Below are 10643 nucleotides of genomic sequence, written 5' to 3'. Positions count from 1 at the left end.
TTTGAAAAGGATCCAACAATTCCCAAACGTGCTTCCAAATTTTTTTTCAAGTAAAAAATTGGCTTGAATCAGACCCTTTTCTGCAAAGTGTTTCCATGTCTGCTACTCAGCATTTTCTGATGAATGCCCATTACATTGCAAAATTCCCAGCCAGTTCCCATGGTCTGTATGATAGTAAAACCCAGTATGGCCAGCTATGTTCAGAGTAGACACCCAGGAAGAGTCCCTGGTAGATACACAAGGCAGATAGCTTGTCTACCCTGTTAAACTAGATTAACGTGCATCTATGTAGGAGCATAAGACCCTGGAAGATAGCCAGAGGAAGGAACTTTTATCATTTTCATTTCAACAGTTGGGCATTGAGCCATGGAGAGTTCAAGTGACTTGCCCCAGGTCACACAGTGGATCTGTGGCAAAGCTAGAAACTGAACCCAGGTCTCCCAACTCCTTGTGTAGTGCTGTAACCACCAACTCGCCCTTCCTCTCCTAGGCCTGGCCTCCATTTCTCATTCCAGCTCCCACTCGCTTGCTGGGTAACCTTGATCGAGGCACACCACTGCTCCGGGCCTCAGTTTCCCCATCTGCACAATGATGCTAATGAGCCTGACCTCCTTTGTAAAGTGCTTGAGATCTCCCCACAAAATGCACTATAAACACTCTCTGTTCTCAGTCACATAGCCAAAGGCTTGTTGCCTTCCCGTCCCCTACACTCACTGCTTCATCCATATTCTTCTCCTTCACGGGCAATGGGGTAGCAAGTGCACTGGTCTAGCCTGCAGAACTAGATTAAAGTGCCTCTACGTAAGAGCATAAGAATGTCTTTGCTGGGTCAGACCAATGGTTCATCCGGCCCTATGTCCTGGTTCTGACAGTGGGCAGTGCCAGAGGAGTCAAAGGGAATGAACAGAGCAATTTCAAGTGACGTCTAGTCTCAGCTTCTAGCCACACAAGAGGATGAATCGACACTTCCATTACAAGCAGGGCTGAATGAAAGCAATCCAGGGTACACTCCATATGGAGACTGCCTTGGCCCTTCCCCTCCACCATGGTCCCACTCCCATGCCGAGACACTGCCCCTGAAAGGGGTGGCAAAGGATTTCAGTGGTAAGACCAACGGGGCAGGCTGCACCTCTTGCAGTTACTGCTTCAGGCTGCCTGCAGACTCAGACAGAAACCAGTTATAAGGGATCATTTTATATGAGCGATTCTGACTTCAGGAACTTGGGCCCTAGCTGGGACTTGTAGCCTCTGGCTCCGATTTCAGTCTGAGGCACACGTCACCAAACCGAGAACAGTCTGCCCGACATTTCACAGGTTGATCTTATGCCAGTGTGTTCTGCAAAGTCTGACGTGAGTCGGACAAGCAATTTGAGAGTCTGGGAATGTTCCAAACACGAAGGTTTCATCTCACGAGCTGGCGAGGTGCCTAACTCTTCTGGGATAGACTAGACAGACAGACTCAGATCCCAGGGAGCTGCTGAGAACTCTCTGGGAGCAGCATCTCTGGGGCCTTCCCCTCCTCCACAAAGGAGGGATAGGCTAGCTGAATGGCTCTCTGCCTCACCTGACTCTGTGTCACCCCAGAGCAATCCCAGCAATTAGCACACAAAGCCCATTGGCCGCCTCTGAGGCTGTATGCCGGGGGCTGAATGGTGACTTCTTATTTTTCCCCAGGGCTTCCGGCACTGCTGTAGTCAGACCACTTGGGCACCTGCCCGTAGGAGTTTACGAACACTGTTCAGACCAGGAGTGGGGAACCTAAGGCCCGGGGGCCAAATGTGGCCCCCAGCTTGTCTGGATCCTGCCCCCGAGGCTCAGGGCTCCTCCCCCACTGTTGGTGCTCTACAGTCCCCCCCGGGCTGGAGCACACAAAATCTACTAGTCTGGATCCCCCCAGGCTCTGGTGTGCAGGGGGAATGTGGGGAGTGTCTTTCTCCTTCTCAGTCAAGGGTCACGACACTGAGGGTTCGGTTGGGTTTTTTTGCTTCTCACTTGTGTGCGGCCCCCGATTGATTTTTCTGCGGGTCAGTGGCCCTCAACCCAAAAAAGGTTCCCCACCCCTAGTTTAGGCCATGAGAGACGGCAGCTTCCGCAATGGTGTCACCCCCAGTGACAGTGCTAGTCAATGGAGTGACCCTAGGGATGAATTTGGGCCTGTTTGGATCACATGGAGTGTGCCAATGTGAGATCCCAAATTAGTTAAGATGCCCTGGTCAGGGATGGCTGGTGCTCCCAAGAGTTACTGGGCCAAAGTCTGCACTCCATTGTACTGGCGTAAGTTCTGAGTAACTGCCCTGAACTTCTGTAGCTTTACAGACGTGGGAACAAGAGCAGAATTTGATCCAGTAGCACTATCTCTCTGCCTTGAGCAATGTCCCTGCAGCATGCAAAACAATCCGATACTACGGGTCTTCCGCTGGATTTCCAGACACTCTCACTGCTTCTTCCCCAGGACAGCTATGTTGGCCTTTAGTTTTGGATTCTCCCACACTCGCACACACAGCTCATTCCCTTCCCAAGCCGGGAACCTTACAGCCTGTAGCAGCCTGAGTAATTTAGAGTGAAGGGGACCCTTCTCTTTTGAAGGGGTACTTACTGATGGCTCCTGTCAGTGCCAGAAGCAGGAGTAACCCGAGGCCCAAGGCATTCATGATGAAAGCTGGCTTTCGGGGTGTTGATTTTCTGTTGATTCTAACCCGCTAGCCTGCATTTATCAGTTCAGTGCCTGGCAGCCGAGAGGTGGAGTTTGGCACGGAAGTGCCAGCAAAGGGCTAAGAGCAGCTATGTCATGATTTGGGCCTTGATTTGGGGCGGGGGTTAGACATCACACTTCAGATTTGCTAAGCGCCTTTGATTTAAATATTGGCTGGAAATCTTTTGGCCAACCAGAGCCCCGGTGCCTGCTCTGCGAGGCCGGATATCAGCAAGAAAAGGAAATTTCATTCATCCCTGGCCCAGGAAGCCTGGGAAATTGGGATGGTTCTCTCTTCACCAAGGTATCCATTGATCCAGATTCTGTACCTTGAAGCCATTTGCTCACTGCAGCTGGTGAAGAGCGGGAGGTGCTACTTGCCCGAGGGGCATTTCATTTCCTGGATGAGGCATAGCACAGGGTGGAACATGTGTTGCTGGCCTGGCAGAGACAAGATGGGCTTGTGGTGAAGACACGGGACGGTCAGGAGGTCTGTGTGCTACTTTTCCCTCTGCCACAGCCTCCCTGTTTGGCCTCAGGCAAATCACTTGACTTATGTGCATCCGTTTCCTCCATTCATCTAGTAAGTCACAGGATTGCTGGGAGGAGGCATCATCCGTTAAGGCTTGTCAAATGCTTTGTGATCCTCAGGGGAAAGGTGCTGTTGTGTGCTGTGTGGTTTAGAGCGGCTCCCACGGCACAGTAAACATTCATATTACCTACCATGAGAAGAGACCTGGCCCCTCGAGTCTTTGGCTCCCTTCCCAACCCAGCAATCTGAATTTTAGATGCTGTTATCCATGTAGGGACGTGTCACTCTGTGGCCAGCAAGCTACTTGTGGTAGCTCCCTTTCCCCCACAGTCACCAGTCGCCTATGCCAGCGAGCACGCTTTCTTACAGCAGATTGCTAAATGTGCCAGCTGTTCAGACACGTTCATGTGTGGCACAGATGTCTCTGCTGCTCTTGGTGCCTGCATCTCAGGCCTATGGCAACAACATACCCCATGTGATTTGGCGTTTCCTCTTATTTAGCACAAGGAGGTTGTATCGTCAGTGACACGGACCACCAGGGAACATCCCTGGGGTAAGAGGTGCCCTAGGTGGTGTAGCTCCAGCTCTAGCCCATCCCACTCACTGCCAGGGCCTGGGGAGGGTGCGTTCCTGACATACCACTTTTCTCTTCTTGCAGGCTGTGGAAGCGGGACATAGATCAGCCCCAAGGCTGCTGTAAATGTGGCAATTGCTGGGCCTAGAAGGCAGGGAGAAGCAATGGGTCCTGGAGGCCAGCTGGAAAGGGGAATCCGTCCCACAGACTCTGTGTCAGTCCTTCCATGGTGCCCAGGTTTGTTCCGGTTGAATGAAGCTGCTGCTGCCCAGCCTAAAGCATTAGGCAGAGTTCTTTGTCACCGTGCACTCAGCTTGTCCAGCCAGATATGGAAATGGTGAGAACATCAGCCCCCCTCCAGTCTTGTGACAGCCACCGGGCACAGTCACGAGAGCATCTGTTGTGTATTTAACCCTTCAGCTGCTGCCCTGGACAAGTGGACGCTGCCGTACAACGTTTGTAGCTGCAGACGGACCAAAGACAACCTTGGATTTAAATGTGACCTCTTAAGCTATGGAGAAAATGGGTTTGGGCCTTTCCTTATAATGGCTAAAGAGAGCCTGGGAGGAGTCTATTTTCCTTTAAGGTTTCCTTTCTGCTTTTTTCACATTAGAAAGTATTTACCCTGTTTTCCCTGGAAGACTCTATGGATGACTGGAGAACATGCTCAGGCAGGATTATAACCTCAGAGACCTCCAGCAATTGAAAGCAGATAAGTGGACAGGGAGCAGAAGTTTTGTTCAGACTGATTTAAACATTGTTTATTTGTTTCTTTGAAATAATGAGAACGCCGCATTTTTTCAAAAGCTCAATTGCAGGAATTCATGAACACTTCCAGTTTGGTTAACTCAAATGTTTGAGAAACCTGTGGGAGAAGAGATATCATTGTTAAAGATTCTACAGCCCACCTTTCCTTTTAAGGGTGAAGAAAGCTTATAATCCACATCAGCAATATTACCTACCCCACATGTTGAAAAATCACAAGTTCAACATAAAAATCACATGATCTGAAAAAATAAGTGACTTTTTATTTGCCTTCTGGATTTGGAGTCTTTAAGGGGTCACATTTTTAGGGCTTTTTCTCTGCAGCCCTGTGGGGTTAGAAAATTACTTTTTTTTTATTAAAATGAATCTGTAAATGCATTGCTAATGTCGAATTATGATGAACGAATGTTGAACTCCTTGCCAAAGGATGTGGTGAAGGCTAGGATTTTAACAGGGTTCAGAAAAGAGTTAGATAGATTTATGGAGGTTAGATCCAGTAATGGCTATTAGCAGGGCTCGCCGAACTGCACCGTCCGGCGATCTGCGCATGCGCAGATTGTCCTGTGCATGCACAGATCGCCCGAACCCGGCTCTTCCAGGTTGCAATCTACTCTCCATGGGCGAGTAGATTGTATTATTTGTCGAGCCCTGGCTATTAGCCAGGATGGATAGGAATGGTGTCCCTAACCTCTGTGTCTCTGGAGGTGGGTGACAGGGGAGGGATCACGTGAGGATTACCTGTTGTGTTCCCTCCCTCTGGGGCATCTGGTATTGGCCACTGTCAGCAGACAGGATACTGGGCTAGATGGACAGTTGGTCTGACCCAGTACGGCCATTCTTATGTTCTTAATTGTAATGGCCCAAATGTATGCACTCTTTCCTATTCTGCTGAACTGACAAGGGCCCTGCTGTTCCTAGTGATGGTCCACAAAGCTCCTAAGGTCTGTTAGCATGGCCAGGCTGGGTCAGACCAATGGTCCATCTAGCCCCGTTTCTGGTCTCCTGACAGTGACTAGATGCTTCAAAGGGAATGAACAGTTGTATTAATTTAAATGGAATATATGGACCAAAAGGTGTTAACACAACCCGGTCACTGTCCAACTTTATACAGGGTTCGGGGTTTGGTATCTAGAGACCTCAGCTGCTTCGTGCCCTGGCAAACACACCATTAAGCATCATTTCTGTTCTTAAGGAGACAAAAGAGGACAAGGCGTAAAAGCATCTGAAAGGCCAAGTATGAACTTTTGTTTTAGCAGTGTTCCATTTCCCTTTCGCTGGTGAGCTTTTAGCAGGAACCCCAATGTGTTTGATGGGCTCTTATCTGGTAACAAAGATGGTGATACCCGTCCTTTGGGGGGAAAGAAAGAGGTTGCTGGCGATGAGCTGGAGCTACGATTGGTGTGTCAGGTGAAGTCTGATCCTGTCTCAGCACAGATTGTGTTTGAGATTCAGCTAAACTGTAGCTAGGTGGGGCATCTCTCAGGGTCAGGGGAAAGCAGGTCTGGGATCCCAGGTGCTGGTGCAGGTGGCAGCCACCAAGGTGAAGCTCACTCCAGTAGCCTCCATCTCTTCTTCCTTCTTTTCCTCCCCAATGGCTCTTTCTTTAAGGACCCCCAAAGGATGTGATGAATGGAACAGTCCACCTCACACCTGTAACCAGCCAATTGCCAGCCTTCATTTCTACATCTGTTTTTACTAAGCATGAGATTAACACGGGGGGAACAGACTCACTGGGCCCCTAGGCAAGGTGTGGAGGGGAACTCCGCAATCCCAGAAGGGGTGGGGCCTCAGGCAGAAGGGGTGGGACTGGGGGCAGCCAGCTCTTAATACCCCCTGGAGTGAGCTGCGCTAGCCCCCATCCCTTGCCAGCCCTGAGAGCTGCCTGGAGCAGGCTGCATGGCTTTCCAGCGGTGATTTAAAAGGCCCGGGGCTCCAGCTGTTGCATTCCTGTGGAAGCAGCAGCAGGAAGTCCTGAGCCCTTTTAAACTACTGGGTCCTCTCCTGGGGCAACTGCCCCATCCGCTCCCCCACCTATCAGCAGGCCTGAACACAGCCCTGGAGTTATATGGAGTCTTTTTCGGTTTGGACTAATTCAATTTTTCTATCTCGTTATCGTCTCTTTCCCCATCAATCTTTGGTACTGCGGATTAACGTGACGTCTTGCGAACGTTCCCGAACGTCTCACAGTGGCGCTCACACAACCTGTCAGTTTTTAACAAAAACCAGCGGCACCTTAGAGACTAGCAGAAATGGGATCATGAGCTTTTATGGGCACAACCCACTGCCTCAGATGAGATTATCTTGATCCTGACAACCTGATTCAGTTTGTCAGCCCACTTCTCACCACAGGGCTAGAGCCTCAGAAGTAAGAAGGGGCCTAACTTAATCAAGGGGAGTGGTTAGGTGCTGGAACACCGCTGCGGATCCAGGCCTGTGTGACGTCCCCCACCTGCCTCGTGCCCCCCAGTACCAAACAGCACAGCTGTGAGTGAGCCCCGAGATCTAGCTCCTCTTGCAGTTGTGGAGGCTCTTTGCTCGCTGTCCACTAGATGGGCCCATTGGTCTGCGTGAGCGCTAACGCAGCGACCTAGGGTGCACAGAAGCCACAGCACAGAGCTTGGCTCTAGGGCCAGACCCTGAGGAACGTGCGGCAGCAGCCACTTCCATGCAAAGTGATGGGTCAGATCCTGAGCTGTGCTGAGCTGCCACAGCTCCCACTGTAATAGGAGGTTGGGGCTGCACTTCCCAGGAGATTGTCCCTGTAGCCAGGCGGGATCAGGGCTTTAATTCAGGCAAAGCTGTCCAGAACAGGGCCCTGATAAATATTTTCAACCCCCCCACCCCCGAGATTTTATGGCATACTGGGGGAGAGGACCTCTGGGAAATATTCTAGGGCTACGTCTACACTACAAGTTTTCTCAGCAAAAACTATGCTAATGAGGGACTCATTTGCATGAGTTGTGATCTCATTTGCATATTTTCTGCCGATCCGGTTTTGTGCTGGGGTTTTTGTGCAAAAACAAGCAGTGTGGGGCTATGTCTACACTACATGCTTCTTGCGCAAGAGAACATCCACAATGCAAAGCACATCGCAAAAGTGATATGCTTTTGCGCAAGAGAGCATCCACACCACACGGATGCGCTTGTGGAAGAAAGCTCTGAGGGCCAGTCATAGAATGGCCATCGGAGCACCTGTGTTTTTTCCCATAGGGGTTTCTTGCGCAAGAAACCCCTCTGGAGCGTCCACACTTGCCTTTTTCCGCAAGATCGATATACCTCCTTTATTGGGGCATGCGGATCTTGTGGAAAAAGGGGGTTTTGCACAAAAAGAAAATGTCATGACTGCTTGGTTTTGAGCAAAAACCCCAGCGCCAAACCGGATTGGCAGAAAATATGCAAATGAGATCACAATTCATGCAAATGAGTTCCTTATTAGCATATTTTTTGCTGAGAAAACTGGTAGTGTTTAAGCCCCATGTATCCTAGGAGAATTTAAGCCCCATGTATGCTGCAACTGCAGCTGGGCCAGAGCAAGGGTTCTGCTGCAGAGATCAGTCCCTAGGCACCAACCACAGGGTAAGGAGGGCTCTGTGCTTGGTGCTGCAGTTATGGCCCCTCCTCCACGGTGGGCAACTGCTCAATCAGCCCAGTTCCCCTTCTGTGTCTCCTTAGGAGCTACAAAGGGGCTTTTAGCTTGCTTTTGCCTCCAGCGAATTGACATTCCCTCAGATCCTGGCAGGGAAGCAAGAGAACTGGAGTAACATCAATCCATAGCTTTTATACAGCAGACTGGATAGCACTTTGCTCCCATTTTACATCTGGGGAAGCTGAGGCACAGAGGAGTGAAATGACTTGCCCATGGTCACCCAGCAGGTGCATGGCAGAACTGAGAATGGAATCCAAGGCCCCTTGAGTTCCAGCCCCGTGGTCTGGACACTAGGCCACATTGCTTCCCCATTCTCCATTCTGTACCAGACCATTAAAGAGTAGCTGGAGCTCTGGCCAGGCTTTCTCTGTTGGATGGTTTGTGGCCATAATGAGAACCTTGAAGGTGTTAAACTAGATGATGGAAGGTAGAGATTGGGGAGGAGCCTCACAGCTCTATGAAGGACATGGAAAGCCCCACTGGGAAAAGCATGATGTCATCCAGAATGATTTATATTGTTGCTGGGGTAACACCTACTTGCAACATATTATTCAGACACTAAATGTCTCTGTGGGCTGTATACAGAGTTCAAGATAGAGGATTTGTCCCTCAGCTGAAATCAACATAGCACCAATGAGCAGCTGAAGAGCTGGCCGTATGACCATGGTAAAGAAAGCAGACAAAGCTGGAATTCAAGCTGTGTGGAAACCTATTTATTCACGTCTGTAATTTGTAGATGTTTCCCTTAATAAACATCTAGCTGTTTAAGAAGATCATGACTCTCTATATTACGGCAGTTACAGTAACAGCATCCTATATACCTAAGAGGAAAAATACTCAGTGACAACTTATAGACAGCAAAATAACCAAATCTTAACATGTCCTGCCTTCAGCTCACTAGCTTGTCCAAGTGGCACAGTGCAAGTAGAATACTCAGAGCGCAAACATTGGGATTGAATTAATAGGTCTATTGTCACCCATGAACTTTTCACCCATGGAGTACAATTAAAATGAATCACTGAGGGAAATAACATGTATGTGGTGCATAATTAGGCAGAGATCCCCCAAAAAAATCCTAGATGGGGGGTAAGACAAGCTGTTTATTACAAGGTTATTCCTCTATGTTATTATTAGTAGCCTTAAGAGCTCCAGTCATGGACCAGGATTGCTTTGTGCTAAGCGCTGCACAAAAATACAACAAAAAGACAGTATCTGTCCGGTTCAGCTGCCGGAGAGACATTAATAAAACACGTAGCAGTCTAGGAGCTGAACAGCAGCAAAGACTTATGGAGTTTGTAGTTCTGTGGCAGTGGAATCCAGCCCTGTCTACAGAATTGGACTCTAGAATCTCAGCTTCCATTTAAAAATAAAATCCTTTGTCTAGCCTTAAGATAACCACACCAATGGGAACTGAGCGCAGATTGGTTCATTGTATGCTTTGTTTGCTGGAGTCTGCAAGTAACCCGAAACTAACTCCAAGAGGTGCAATCAACCCCCACTCATCTCACTAGGCTATTCACTCTGGAACCTAGTGATGGTAATTACAAATACTGTTTCACAGCTGGTTGTTTTGTCAGAATCGTCCAGTGAAGGCACTGATCCTGTGCAGTCAGCGATGACAGCTGGTTAAGACCAGCTAGTCCATGCCTCCGCTGATGCAGGAATGTTCCCTGTAGTCCATGAGTTCTCAAACTTTCCTTGCTGGGCCCCCTTTGAAAATATTTCAGGCTGTGACAATCCCCTGCCCCCAAAAGTGACAGCAAATTCCTGTATGTATTTATAGGAGCATTAAAGGAAGCAGGGAATCATTATCCCTGCAGTCAAAGGCACTGAAGTGTTTCAAAGAGTAAAGCAACAGTTTTCAGAAATAAATATGCAGTCATTTAAGAAACACATTTTCTGAACGAAATAAAGGACAACAGGGTACAGTTTGGGGAGCTGGGAGCCTTTTCCAGGGATTGTGGCAATAATCAACATTGTCCAAGGATAGTGGCTTTATACACGATATAGAAGCAAGTACCTGAGCACTTCGGGTGCATCTACACAGCACCCTTAGCTCGAAATAAGCTGCACAATTTGTTCTACACAAATTGCGTAGCTTATTTCGAGTGTATTTCAAAATAGGTTATTTCGTAATTTGGTGCTGTCTACACAGTGTGCAATTTTGAAATAACTCAGTATTCCCAAATTCCCCTTAAGGTTACGGGGATGTCAGAATACGCTGCCTGTTATTTTGAAATAATGGGCTACTTCAATAGATGCAGAATAGCTATTTCAGGATACTTTCGGTACCCCAAAATAGTTCCACAGGGTAGACGAATCCTCATTGCGAAGGGTGCTGCTGTTTGGAAACACACCAATTTTTCAATCAGGGCTCCAGGGAACTGAGGCAGACCCTTCAATCATCCTGCAAATTTGCTTTCTGGCCACCCAG

This window comes from Pelodiscus sinensis, chromosome 1 (genome assembly GCF_049634645.1).
Source record: "Pelodiscus sinensis isolate JC-2024 chromosome 1, ASM4963464v1, whole genome shotgun sequence".
NCBI classification, from domain to species: Eukaryota; Metazoa; Chordata; order Testudines; family Trionychidae; genus Pelodiscus; species Pelodiscus sinensis.
The sequence above is the reverse complement of the archived record's forward strand: the minus strand, read 5'-3'. Positions refer to the sequence as shown.